This window comes from Nesoenas mayeri (genome assembly GCF_963082525.1).
Source record: "Nesoenas mayeri genome assembly, chromosome: 25".
NCBI classification, from domain to species: Eukaryota; Metazoa; Chordata; class Aves; order Columbiformes; family Columbidae; genus Nesoenas; species Nesoenas mayeri.
Genome location: NC_137549.1, coordinates 1669157 through 1681603, shown reverse-complemented (window position 1 = coordinate 1681603; position 12447 = coordinate 1669157). Strand labels below are relative to the sequence as shown.

At 52.4% G+C, this 12447-nt stretch overlaps 1 protein-coding gene across 3 annotated transcripts in view; it reads right to left on the bottom strand.

Annotated features, from left to right (window-relative positions):
* MARCHF2 (membrane associated ring-CH-type finger 2) overlaps window positions 1–11881 on the bottom strand; it is a 47541-nt gene extending 35660 nt beyond the window's left edge. Inside the window, exon 1 of one of the 3 annotated variants that reach the window (XM_080359103.1) lies at window positions 11803–11881. The gene's annotated coding sequence lies outside the window, so the exon portion shown is untranslated. Of the gene's footprint in view, window positions 1–8062; window positions 8132–11802 lie in introns of those variants that run through there. The other 2 variants (XM_080359100.1, XM_080359102.1) reach the window with 2 other exon arrangements.
* Between the last annotated feature and the right edge of the window lie 566 nt (window positions 11882–12447).

Sequence of the window (12447 nt, the reverse complement as noted above, 5' to 3'; positions counted from 1 at the left end):
AGGCTAAAGGAGGGTTTTGTTCCTGCTGCGCTTGGGAAAGCCCAGGACCCGTGGTACCGCCCCGCTGCCAAAACAAACCGTTATCTCACATCTTCTGAGGCTCCTTATCTGCCACAAGATCATACAAAAGGCGAGTTTGCTGCACTCTAATGACCAACATCTGGAAAAATGAGTTGCAACACTCGGAGAAAATTCTTTGCAGAGGGTATGTCTGACTAAAATCAGCCATTTTAATAAGTTTTATAAGGAAATGACTGAAAAACAGCTGGGACATGAGAAACACCTGCTGCTTCTCTGAGTACTCAAAAGGCACCAGATTTTGGGAGTGAACAGCAGCACAATTCACTCCACAAAGCAACTACACAGTCGCTGTGCCCACCTCCCTCTGGGTTTTATCACACTCCTTCTGCAGGGAAAGAGATGCATTAGTAAGATGTGGAAGATTTATTGAAACCACGAGCCGAGGTGAAGAGCAGCAGTTATCATACCCGTGAAACAATAACTGGAGAAGTGGGGAAAAAACCCATCGCATCACCCGCAAAAACATCCCGGCCCAGCTCCCCTGAAAATACCAGAGCCACATGGGCTCTCATAGAACCATGGAATCGTTTTGGTTGGAAGAGACCCTCAGGATCATCAGGTCCAAACGTAACCCAACTTCAGCACTGCCCCATGTCCCTGAGAACCTCGTCTGAATGCCTTTTGAACCCCTCCAGGGATGGTGACTCCAGCACTGCCCTGGGCAGCCTGTTCCAATGCCCCACAGCGCTTTGGGGAAGAAATTGTTCCCACATCCAACCTCAACCTCCCCTGGCGCAACTTGAGGCCGTTTCCTCTGCTCCTGGCGCTTGTTCCTGGGGAGCAGAGCCCGACCCCCCTGGCTCCAAGCTCCTTTCAGGCAGTTCAGAGATCACAAGGTCTCCCCTCAGCTCCTGTTCTCCAGCTGAACCCCCAGGTCCCTCAGGCGCTCCATCACGCTTGTGCTCCAGCCCCTCACCAGCTCCGTTCCCTTCTCTTCACTCTCTCTAGTCCCTCAATGTCCTTCTTATGATGAGGGGCCCAAAATTGAACACAGGATTCAAGGTTTGGCCTCCCCAGTGCCCAGCACAGTGGCACAATCGCTTCTCCAGTCCTGCTGGCCACATTGTTCCTCATACAAGCTAGGATACTGGTGGCCTTTTTGGCCACCTGGGCACACGCTGGGTCATGTTCAACACCACCAGGTCCTTTTCCTCCAGGCACTTTCCAGCTGCTCTTCCCCAGCCTGCAGCATCCATGGAGTTGCTGTGACCCAAGTGCAGGACCCGGTACTTGGCCTTGTTGAACCTCAGACAACTGGCCCCAGCCCATCGATCCAGATCCCTCTGTAGAGCCTCCTGCCCTCCAGCAGATCAGCACTGCAGCCAACGTGGTGTCACCTCTGAGCTCACTGAGGGTGCACTCGATCCCCCATCCAGATCACTGATAAAGAGATTAAACAGAACTGGCTCCAATACTGAGCCCTGTGGACACCACTCGTGACCGGCCACCAACTGGATTTGGCTCCGTTCACCACAGCTCTTTGGCCCGGCCCTCCAGCCAGTTCTTTACCCATCGCAGATACACCATCCAGGCCATGAGCTGCAGCTTCTCCAGGAGATTCTGTGGGATATGGTGTCAAAGGTTTCACTGAAGTCTAAATACACAACACCCGCAGTCTTTCCCTCATCTACCGGTTGGGTCACCTTGTTGTAGAAGGAAATCAGGTTGGTCAAACAGGACCTGCTTTTCATAAACCCACGTTGACTGGGCCCGATGCACCTCATTGCTCTTTGCAGCCGTGTCCTCTAGTGAAATATTAATAACAGCAGCAACAATGCAATAATAATGCTGTTTATGAGCCCAGTCTCTTCAGAGCTCCCCTTTGAAGAGAGGCGGCATGGCCAGCAATGCCAAACCTCGAGGGCTCCCCCATCCTACGCAGCCACTTGCCAGGCGGTTTCATTTTATTCAGAATAAACGGATTTTCCAGCTCTCCACCAAAAAAAGGAAGGAGCGTAGCAGTAATGCATGCAGCAGATCAACACAGAAGCGCCCACACAACGCTGAAGCGGGCAGGCCGTCAAAGGGCATGAGTCACAAGGATGCAAAATATTATTTCAGCACTGGGAATCGCATGCCAAGAAGAACTTGCGTTCTCCTCGGTTTATAAAGCACCATTTACGCTGTTATACAAATAATAATGCTCCGCTTGGAGACAAACCGGAGCTGGAACAACCCAGCGGCCCCGCTCGACACCGGGCAGCACGACTCTGCCAACAGATATTCCATCTGGAACCTAACTTGCCTATTTATATTTTTCAAGCCCGCTATTTCACCGTGCAAATCCCTTTAGTACGCTCAGTTTTCCAAGAGCCTTCCAGCAGAGGCGGCGCCACAGCCCTCGACCCCCACCCAGCGACACCCAACAAGCTCCAAAGGCGCCACCAACCCCCTCCTCAGTCCACAATTTATATCAGCACTGCAAAATCCCCCTGTCCCTCTCTCTCCCAAATAAGTTGCCAATGCTTGCTCAGGCTGCACTTCTAGTTGTTCTGGAGACACAGGCCGCGGCTGATTTGTATACAGGGAAGTACAAGAAAAACTGGAAGGAAATAAAAGCTGAGAACAGTCCAGAATTGTAGTTTAGCTTTTCCTCCCACCCCTCTCAAATCTAAACCCAAACAGCTTTCGGCTGAAGCAGAACTAAAGCTCTCAAAGCTTCGAACAAAGAAATAGGTGTTAAAGCCAAGACTACAAGAGATTCCTGCACTCCCCTATTTGCAGAGAAATGCTTTAGAAATGAAGTTGGATTTGTTTGCACGTCTATTTGCCAAGCCAGTTCTGCTCCTTGCCCCCTTGTTCTGTCTTTTTGGGAACAGCAGGAGAATGTTTCCTTCAGTCTATCGCTGACTTCATGATAACCGATTAAAACTGCAAAAGCAGTTGCAGCACGCCTACCCTTGAGGTTAACCACACATCATCAGCTTGTTACACCACGAATTGAAAAGTTTAGTTAGAATTGCTATGTAATATCTGGAAGAAAATTTAGAGATGCCTACTTTGATTCAAAACGGGGAGAAATCAGATTTCAAACTGTAACAGTGCTCATCCCAGGGAGGCCTGGGGCAGGGAATGCGCCTGCACGGCCGGCAGGGGAAGAGCTGCTGTCAGTCCAGTTCCCGTCGGGCTGGACGCTCCTCACAGCATCCCAGCCTAGTTGGGTTGCAGGAGCTCTGCAGATCCCCAGCCCCACCTGCTCACGCAGGGTCACAGAGCAGATCACACAGCGGGGTCCAGGGGGTCTGAATGTCTCAGAGCAGGAGACTCCACACCCACTCTGGGCAGCCTGGGCCAGGCTCTGGCACCTCCCAGCAAACAAGTTTCTGCTCATGTTCACATGGAGCCTCCTGTGTTTCAGTCTGTGCCCGTTGTCCCTCACCCTGGTGTTGGGCACCATGAACAGAGTCTGGTCCATCCTCTGACACCCACCCTGAGATATTGATCCCATTGATCAGATCCCTCTCAGCTTCTCTTCTCCAGCTCAACAGCCCCAGCTCTCTCAGTGTCTCCTCATCACAAAGATGCTCCAGACCCCTCAGCATCTTTGTCACTCTCTGCTGGACTCCCTCCAGTCATTCCTTGTCCTTCTTGAACTGGGGAGCCCAGAACTGGTCCCAGTTCTGCAGATGTGGCCTCACCAGGGCAGAGCAGAGGGGGAGGATGAACCTCCCTGACCTGCTGCTCACACTCTTCCTCATGCCCCCCAGGTACCATCAGCCTTCTTGGTCAACTCTATATCCTCTTCCTCGAGGACACAAAGGGTTCAGTCCCTGCCCTGACACGCTTTTCCAGTCCATGCCTTCAGGATCTTGCCATTCCGCATTTTCCCATGTGTGCTTAGAGCTCTCACAACCTGTAACCACCAAAGCTACAGCAAGACGTATCCCACCACCAGGAAAGGCGGCCAAAACCTTAAGAAGCCCCGTAGCGACTTCCCCACTTTTCCACAGCGGGATAAACAGCCACGCAACCCCCCGAACCCCCCGCGCATGGGCAACCACCTCTCCCAGCAGAGCTGCATCTGGTGCCACGATGCTGACGGGCCAGAGCTGACCTAACGATGGCAAATACAGCAGAGCGACGGCAGAGCCAGTGTGATGGCACCGCTAGAGCCGGGAAGAGAATGAGACCAGACCGGGAGAACCTGCTATTCACGTGCACGACATTACCTGCCTCAATAAGCCACAAACGGTGCCTTAGCACAGATTAATCCGTATTTTCGCAGCAGAGAAAGATTACACGAACTTCATGGAAGCCGCTTGCCTGCCCTTCAGGTTGAACCAGTGCTGTGCTTGTTTCCTTCACAGAAAAGCAATCCATAGCTTTATTTTTCAGCTGGCTTGTCTTTTACATCACAAAGACTGTATTTCTTAATAAATTAGAAGTGGTTTATGTGCTTCTTAGGGGACAAATGTAAGTATAAACGAAGACCATTTCTCTCTCATGGGAAGGGTTTGAGCTAAAAGCACACAGAAGCAGGAGTTAACTGGAGAAATAAGACTGGAAGAGAGAAATGACACACCAGTTATGAACTTCAATCTGGAAGGGAAAAAAAGAAAACATAACAGTTTAGAAAATGGAAGAAACTCTGAAATCTCCCAATATCCAAAACTGAGTCAAAGTCAAGTGGGGGAAAAATAAACTCATCTTGTAGTTGACAGTTCAGGATGCCTGATTCCCCTCTTCATCTTCTAAGAAAAGGTTCTGTTGTTTTTAGTGTAAAAAGCCAAGAAATTTTAAACAACAGTGAAAAAAGCCCCTAAATGCACATTTTACTTTTAATCTCTGCCTGCAGCATTACTACAAGATCACATCCCGAGGACCTGCCGCAGTCCCTCGACTCACAGAATCTCAGAGCCTGTATCCAACCTCAACTTCCCCGGCTTGTGCTGGATGCGTTCGGGGTTGATTTTGGTGATGCTGTTTCAATAATCCATGTCAACTTCCTCCCAGGGAAACATCGTGTCCTGCACTCGCCTGATCCGGGCCAGCAATGGGCCAACCCCTCTTCCAGCCCCTCTAAAGGCAAGAACTCATCGGAAGCCGTTTACAATTAGCACTTCTGTAACTCTGCTCATCTGCGCCGTCTCCTTGGCATCCAGCGCGGGGTGACCTCACTGCCGCCTCAGCGCGGCTCCACGGCAAAGAAAGGGCGCTCAAACCCACCAGAAACAAGAAGCCGTTAATTCCAACGCTTTCTTTCTGTTTCCACTCGCCGCCTGCCAGCGGTGGGGATGAGCCAGCCCAGCATCACAGCTGGTGTTGAACGGCCGGGCGCAGGCATCCAGCTCACACATTCAGCTCACACTTGGCTGTTTCCTGCATCACCTGGGCCGCTCCTGGCAGAGTTCAGACTTCCTGACCGACAGAGGCTGCCCAGACACTCCACAATGCGTGCCTGGGGGTAGTCAGACCTTGCATCCTCAACCAGAGTTATTAAGTTCACCGTTACAAAGGGATTTTCCAGTCCCAGCTAATTTCCCCTCAAGCCTCTGTTTCTGATGGGTGACAAACCATCGCAGTTTCAAAGGCACCTGGAAAACCAGGGCTCTGCCAGACCTCCAAACACCCTCCTGCAGCTGTCTGCACAATCCTTGGGGGACGCAAAAAAACATTCCGATTCTTAAGCCTTGGAAAGACAAGGTTAAAATCCAGCTGTTAAAAGGATTATTCTGTGCATGTGCGAGCTTGGCAGCCGAGCAGGGTTGTACATCCTCGTGAGCAGGGTGGATAAAGGGGCCTGGCCGCAGCCATCGGAGCTGACCTACCGCAGCGGCATCACAGGCATCCTCCACAGGAACCTGGAAAAAGGCTCAAGGAAGTGCCAGAAACTGTACAAGAAGAGAAAGACATGGAGATAAATGCTTGCTAGAGGAAGAGTAGAGCAAGAGAATGAGAGTCCCAATAAAAATGGGGGCTGGCAACAAGGAATCACAGAATTCCAGAATGTCAGGGACTGGAAGGAACCTGGAAATCATATCCAGTGCAATCCACCCCCGGAGCAGGAACACCCAGATGAGGTTACACAGGAAGGTGTCCAGGCGGGTTGGAATGTCTGCACAGAAGGAGACTCCACAACCCCCCTGGGCAGCCTGGGCCAGGCTCTGCCACCCGCACCCCCAACAAGTTTCTTCTTAGATTGAAGTGAAACCTCCTGTGTTCCAGTTTGCACCCATTGCCCCTTGTCCTGTCCCTGGTTGTCACCAGAAGAGCCTGGCTCCATCCTCCTGACACTGCCCCTTTCCATATTGATCCCCAGGAATGAGTCCCCTCTCAGTGTCCTCTTGTCCAGCTCCAGAGCCCCAGCTCCCTCAGCCTTTCCTCACACGGGAGATGCTCCACTCCCTGCAGCATCTTGGTGGCTGCGCTGGACTCTCTGCAGCAGTTCCCTGTCCTGCTGGAACTGAGGGGCCACAACTGGACACAAGATTCCAGGTGTGGTCTCCCCAGGGCAGAGCAGAGGGGCAGGAGAACCTCTCTCAAAAGGTTAAGAGTGAGACACAAACAGCCCCTTGAGCACGAGCAGATAAAGGGCACAGAGTGGGACAAGCAGCACATCCCCATCGACAGATCTTCACCACACACTGGGGCAGGGCAGCCTTGTCTGCACACACTGCAGGGCCGGCGTGCTGAATACAAACCAGCCCGATGAAACGCCCTGGCATTCCAGTTCATCATCATCAGCGCCAACTTAAGGGACACCCCACCTGTCCACCTGTAAAATCTGAGCTCTGCACAGCCTCCTGCACGACAAGTCACGCGACGGCCTGGACTCCCAGCATCGCGGCAGGTGCGTCACCCCGTGGTGAGCTGAGCACCGTTTCTGTGGGTACTGACCATGCAGAGATCGGCGAGAAGTCTGACTCTAAGGCCATCCCACAGGTTTCAGTTTTCAAACTTGGTCTCCCCATCTCACGTGACAAGAGCAAATGTTTGAGACAGTGAGAAAAGCACCTCCAAAGTCACAATCACCTTCCTGCACATGAGCCGCAGGCTCATCCCTCTGACAAATCCCACAAATGAGCCGTTTTAGCCTCAGTTGTCTCAAGAAAACTGGTTGAAATGAGACAGAGAGATTTACAGGCCCCAGTTCAAGAACAGTCAGTCAGAATTCTAAGCTGTGGAGGCAGCTGGTGCTGCCGCACACAACTGTACCAAGTGCTTCAGCTTTGCTGTGACACCGAACTCATTCTCTTGGGAAATCTCCATGACAAGCTCTCCAAGACAGCACCTTCCCTGTCGTGCTACACAGTGCTCAGCAGGTCAAAAACGTGGTGTAGAACAAGAGCCACCAGCACTCAAAAGAGGAGAAAAAACGGGCAGAGGAGTCCACCTGCAAAGAAATCTTTTCCTACTGACAACTTGTACCCGTGGAAATAAAGCCTAATGAGCACATACAAAATCTGCTGCTCCAAGTCCCCGGGCCTGCAACGTTCTTCCCCAGGTTGAGTTCCTGCTGGCAGCCCGGCTGCCGCGGGCAGGGCCGGGGATCAGCTCTGCCCGCAGCCGCCGGGGGCAGCGCACGGCCCGGCGCCCGCCCCGCTCCGGGAGGAGCCTGGAGCTCCGGGGCAGCCGGCGCGGAGCCGCCCGGCCCCGGCGGTGCCTGCGGGAGAGGCCGCGCTGCCCGGGAAGGGGCCGCGGAGACCCGGCCGGCCCGAGCCCCGGCTGCAGCTCCCGGAGGACACCCCCGCGGCGGGGCCCGCCCGCCCGAGCGGGGCAGCGGGGCCGGGAGCGCTGTCAGGGGCCCGGGCGCCCACCCCCGGGAAGCCAGAGCACGGCCCGGCCGCCTTGGCCCGCCCAGGACGCCGCCGCCGCAGCCCCGCGCCGGAGGGAGGCCCGACCCGGCCCCAGCAGCGGCGGGTAGACCGCGACCACCCAGCCTGGAGCAGACGCTGGGCCGGGCCCGGTGCCCGCCCCGGTGCCGCCCGCCCCGCCCCGCCCGGTCCGGTCCGGTCCGGTCCGGTCCCTGCGCCCCCGGTACCTGCGGCCCCCGCGGCCCCTCAGCGCGGCGCGCGCCGCCCCATCGCCGGCTCCTGCGGCCGCAGGCACCGCCCCCTCGCGGCCGCCCGCCCTCACCGCGGAGCAGCCGCCGCCCGCCAATCGCCGTGCCGCACTGCTTGACGTCAGCGCCAAGCCAACCAATAGGCTGCACGGAACCCGGCCGGCGTCGCAACGCGACCCCGCTGGCGACAGCCGCTGGCCAATAGTGACCCGGCAGGGCGGCCGCGCTCCGCCCCCGCCCGGCGCCCCGCCCCGCGGCCCCGTCACCTCAGGGTCCGCCCGGCGGGGCGGCCCCGGCGGCGGCCACACCCGAGGGGACCGAGCGGTGACCCGGCCGCGCCTCCTGCCCCCGGGCCGCAGCTGGAAGGGCTCCCCCGGCCGCGCCGCGGGTCCCGGCGCCTCACGGCTCGGGGTGGTTTTCATGGAGGCAGCGAACGCCCAGCCAGCCCCGGGGAGGAGCAGGGAGCGGGAGCCCTCCAGAGAACAACGGCTGCCCTGGAGCGAGGGGAGCGGCCCCTCAGAGCACCTGCGCCCGGGGTGCTGAGGGTAATTAACCTCATTAACTCCCACCTTATCCTACAGTTGCGTTTGGAACAGAACTTGGCACACACGGGCTCATTTGGCAATCTTTATATCCACAATACAGCAACCATGCACAGAAATCAAGTGATGTGTATATTTACAAAGTGAATTGCACTTAACACAGGAACCAGGAATAAAAGTAAATAAAAGGAACGTCTCTTCTGGGTTGTGTAAAGGTCCACTGCTATTTATAGCCTACAAAGCCTGATGTAAAACACTCCTGTGCATTATCCAAGCAGGTTAAAGTGAGAATTACTCTTCATTGAGATGGTGCAGCCCTGGAGATACTAATTTTGTGGAAACATTCCATCAATCACCATTCAAACTGAATTAAGACTCTATTAAGAGTCTGCCAGTCAAGAGAACTCAACCTCAGCCCTGACTCGCTGTATTTTACTTAAAGGACAGTTCATCTTCACCTCTAATTGCCTTATTTTTCTTATTTGAAATTCAGCCCTCACCTTTAATACCGTATTTCCTAGTATTTGGTTTTTTTAAATGAAGTAACTCAGTCACTCATTAAGATCTTTTTTTATTCTACAGTCCAGAACCTCTAAGCAAGTTCTCCACGCTTGGACAGGAAACTCAGCAAGCGCAGGTAAGACTCACCCACTAACAGACGACGTCCCCAACCTCTGGCCCAGCACAGCACACAGGAATCTGGGAAGCAAAAATACCTCCCGTACATTTTTGCAAGCAGCTTTTGGCAAGTGACCTGCTCGATAAAAGGCACAGACCAATCCTGGCACGTCCAGCTGAGAGAACTCTCCTGTTCGCACCAGAACACTCCGTGACCGGCCGTGCCACACACTGCGTGGTCATTACGTGGGATCTAACAACAGCACCCAAAGGGGATCTCAGGGTGCAGTGGCCTTTTGCTGCTTCCAACCTGCCCAAAGTGCTGAGAAGCAGCCACAGGGGCAAGAAGGGGCCACGGTGCCTTTTCCTCTACCAAATTTTGATGGTTTCCGCAACATACATTTAAAAAAATCCTTTCGATGACGTAGCAAGCAGTCACTCATATAAATGTAAAAATCCTGTTTACAAGTATAGAGCTTTAAAACTTGCCTATGAACCCAACTTTCTTGTCCTGTGCAGGCTACAAACTCCCAGTGCAGATCCCAGACTAACTCACCTGCTCTGTAAGCATCTGACTCAATAGGAAGAAGTTTGAATGAAGCAGCCTGCCCAATTAATTTATTTTCCCAGTTACCTGTTTGTGTGGTCACCACCAGATCACTTATGTGTTAATGTTGGCCTTTAATGTCCCCATAATTAACAGGATAGTTAGCAGAAAAGACTCCTGTCCAACTCTACATTGGAAGACCTATTCTAAATATTAATATCAGTAGGAGCCTCCAGCTGAGGTTTCTATCACTGACGCTGGCTGGTAAGCACCCACTGCTTTTTAGTGTTATTTTTTAATAGTTAAATCAAAGTCATCCTCAACATCCAAGAAAAGCAAGTATAGCACATGTTCCTTCTTTCACAGGCAGCTCTCCCGTCATCAGTTTTACATAAGCCAAATTCTGCCCTCAAACCTCTTACAGCAGATGGAAAAAACCTGGAACATTTTCTGTTTTCCTGACAGTAACACGAGAGACACAGTCAGTGAAGTGACAGTAGGAAGCAGCCCAGGTAAGGCTACATTTAACTGCTATTTTCACATCAGGAAAGCACAGTTAAGGAGTCCGGCCTGTCGGAGAGCTGCTCTGAATGCCAGGCAGCTCCTCACCCCTCCGACCTTCCTCAGGATTCCCCTCTGCAATTTCAGGAGCCATCACCAACAGCGGGTTGGGCTGTAGCTACACTTTCTGAAGAGCACATGCTGCTTTCAGCAGGACACCGGGGCACTCAAGATCAAAAGCATCTTCCCCTGCACACAGAAAGATGGTTCTACCAGGCAGAACTGCTCCGCTGTCCTTTTTCTGTTGGCTTTGTGCTCGGTCTGGGCAAGAGCGTCTCATACCCACCCAAGGGCTACATCTCACTGCCTGGAATGCAGCTCTGCAATCTGGGAGAGGCGACACCTCGTCTAATAACGTGAGTGACCACAGCAGGTAAAACCACCGCTTCATTTACACGTGCACACGCTTCTCACACCTCAGGTAAACCAAATGGCCCTGCAGCAAAAGGCAAGAGACCTGTCCACATCACAAAACCAGCCTGATCCTCTTGGTGTGACCGGCAGGGTGCAAGATCCACCTGCCCTGAGGGAGCTCTGGTCAACACACAACGGAGTCACACAAGGGCTCTTCAACCCTCACATAATTTAACACACTTAAGCCCCAGACATGAACCTTTTCTTGAGACTCTGAGGCAAAACTAAGAGCCTTCCACAAAGTTAAAGACTAGAGCAAGTCTCTTAAAAGAGACAAGGAAGTGACTAAGCTGCTTCTCAACTTCTTGCATCAGGCCAGATTCTAGAAACTTCATATTAAGAACAGGATTTTCAGAGTGAACATTGATAGATCACCCTGAGCTAATACGTCCTCTTAACAGCATGGTTCTTCCTCACGCTGTTCAACTCATTTCTTTATAAAAGGTTTTGCTCAAAAATTAAGGAACCCAGCTCCGCTAGCATCCACCTGTTCTTGAATGAAATATTTTCAGGAGCTCAGAATTTTCCACTCTTTCTGACAGTGTGCTCCTCTGCCAGCCTTTAAATCCTGGCTGCACATCCCATTCCGCTCTAGGACCACCAAAAAGGAGACGTCTCCAGTGTCCACTGGCTGCACCTTCTCCCAACAGGATGCCAAATACCAAGTGTTGAAAGCGCTTCCCAACCCGGGACACTCTCAGATAGAGCCCTGCGGTGCCTAAAGAGGAATTCGGATCCTCGATCGGTGGGGTGAGGCTGCAAGCGCATACCCTTTACCTTGAGCATGTCCTCTAAACAAAGCCGAAAAGCGGAAGCGCTGGGCACCAGGCGCAGCCTTTGCCGTGAGCTACAGCCCTCGAACGGTACGAAATTAAAGGCATTGGTCTGGAAATCTTATACAAGAAAAGCCATCAGAGTTAACCGCCCTTAATTTTATTACATAACCAGACAGAACAGTTGAGACTGGAATGTCAGATTTCCCCTTCGAGCACAATTCACAGTTTCATGTTTGCTTTGTATCAGAAAAGTCAACTCACTCATCTGCAGGTGGGATTCGGCAGGTGAGGCACAGCAAGAATTCACTGCAAACTGCTTCACTGGCCTTCAGAGAGCAGCAGATGGTCTCCAGCTCTTCCTTTAGATAGTGTCACCCAGTACTTGCCTCATCATACCATTCAGCGTATACCGGAGGGGATGCAGGTGTGTAAGAGCTAGTGAGTGAGGAAAAGCCATCAAAAGGATTTGCACAAGCCAGCGAGCGACCAACCACCCGAAGCTGTGACAACACTCTTCCCATTCAGCTAAACAGAGTACGAGTAGTTAGCCCTGCTGATGACAAACCCGTTACATCAGGTGAAGTACAATCATTTGAGAAGTACAGTCGGCAATTCAGTAAAACAGAGTAAGAGGAAAACAACAAGTTAGTAGTTATTATGTGAAATCTTAATATTACGCATTTTAGTAGAGGTCAAGAAGATTATGCACAAGGTCAATAGTGAAAGATCATGACGAGAAAGTTCAAGATGCTATGGTTCTGCAGGAGTTTTACAAAATGTATAAAGTATTGTGTTTCTCTACAACAACCAAAACCCTTACAAGTGCAGGTATATACATGACATGAAAATATTGCTTCACTCACTCAAACAGGGATAGGAGAGACCTAGAGAAAAAGCAGCATGCAA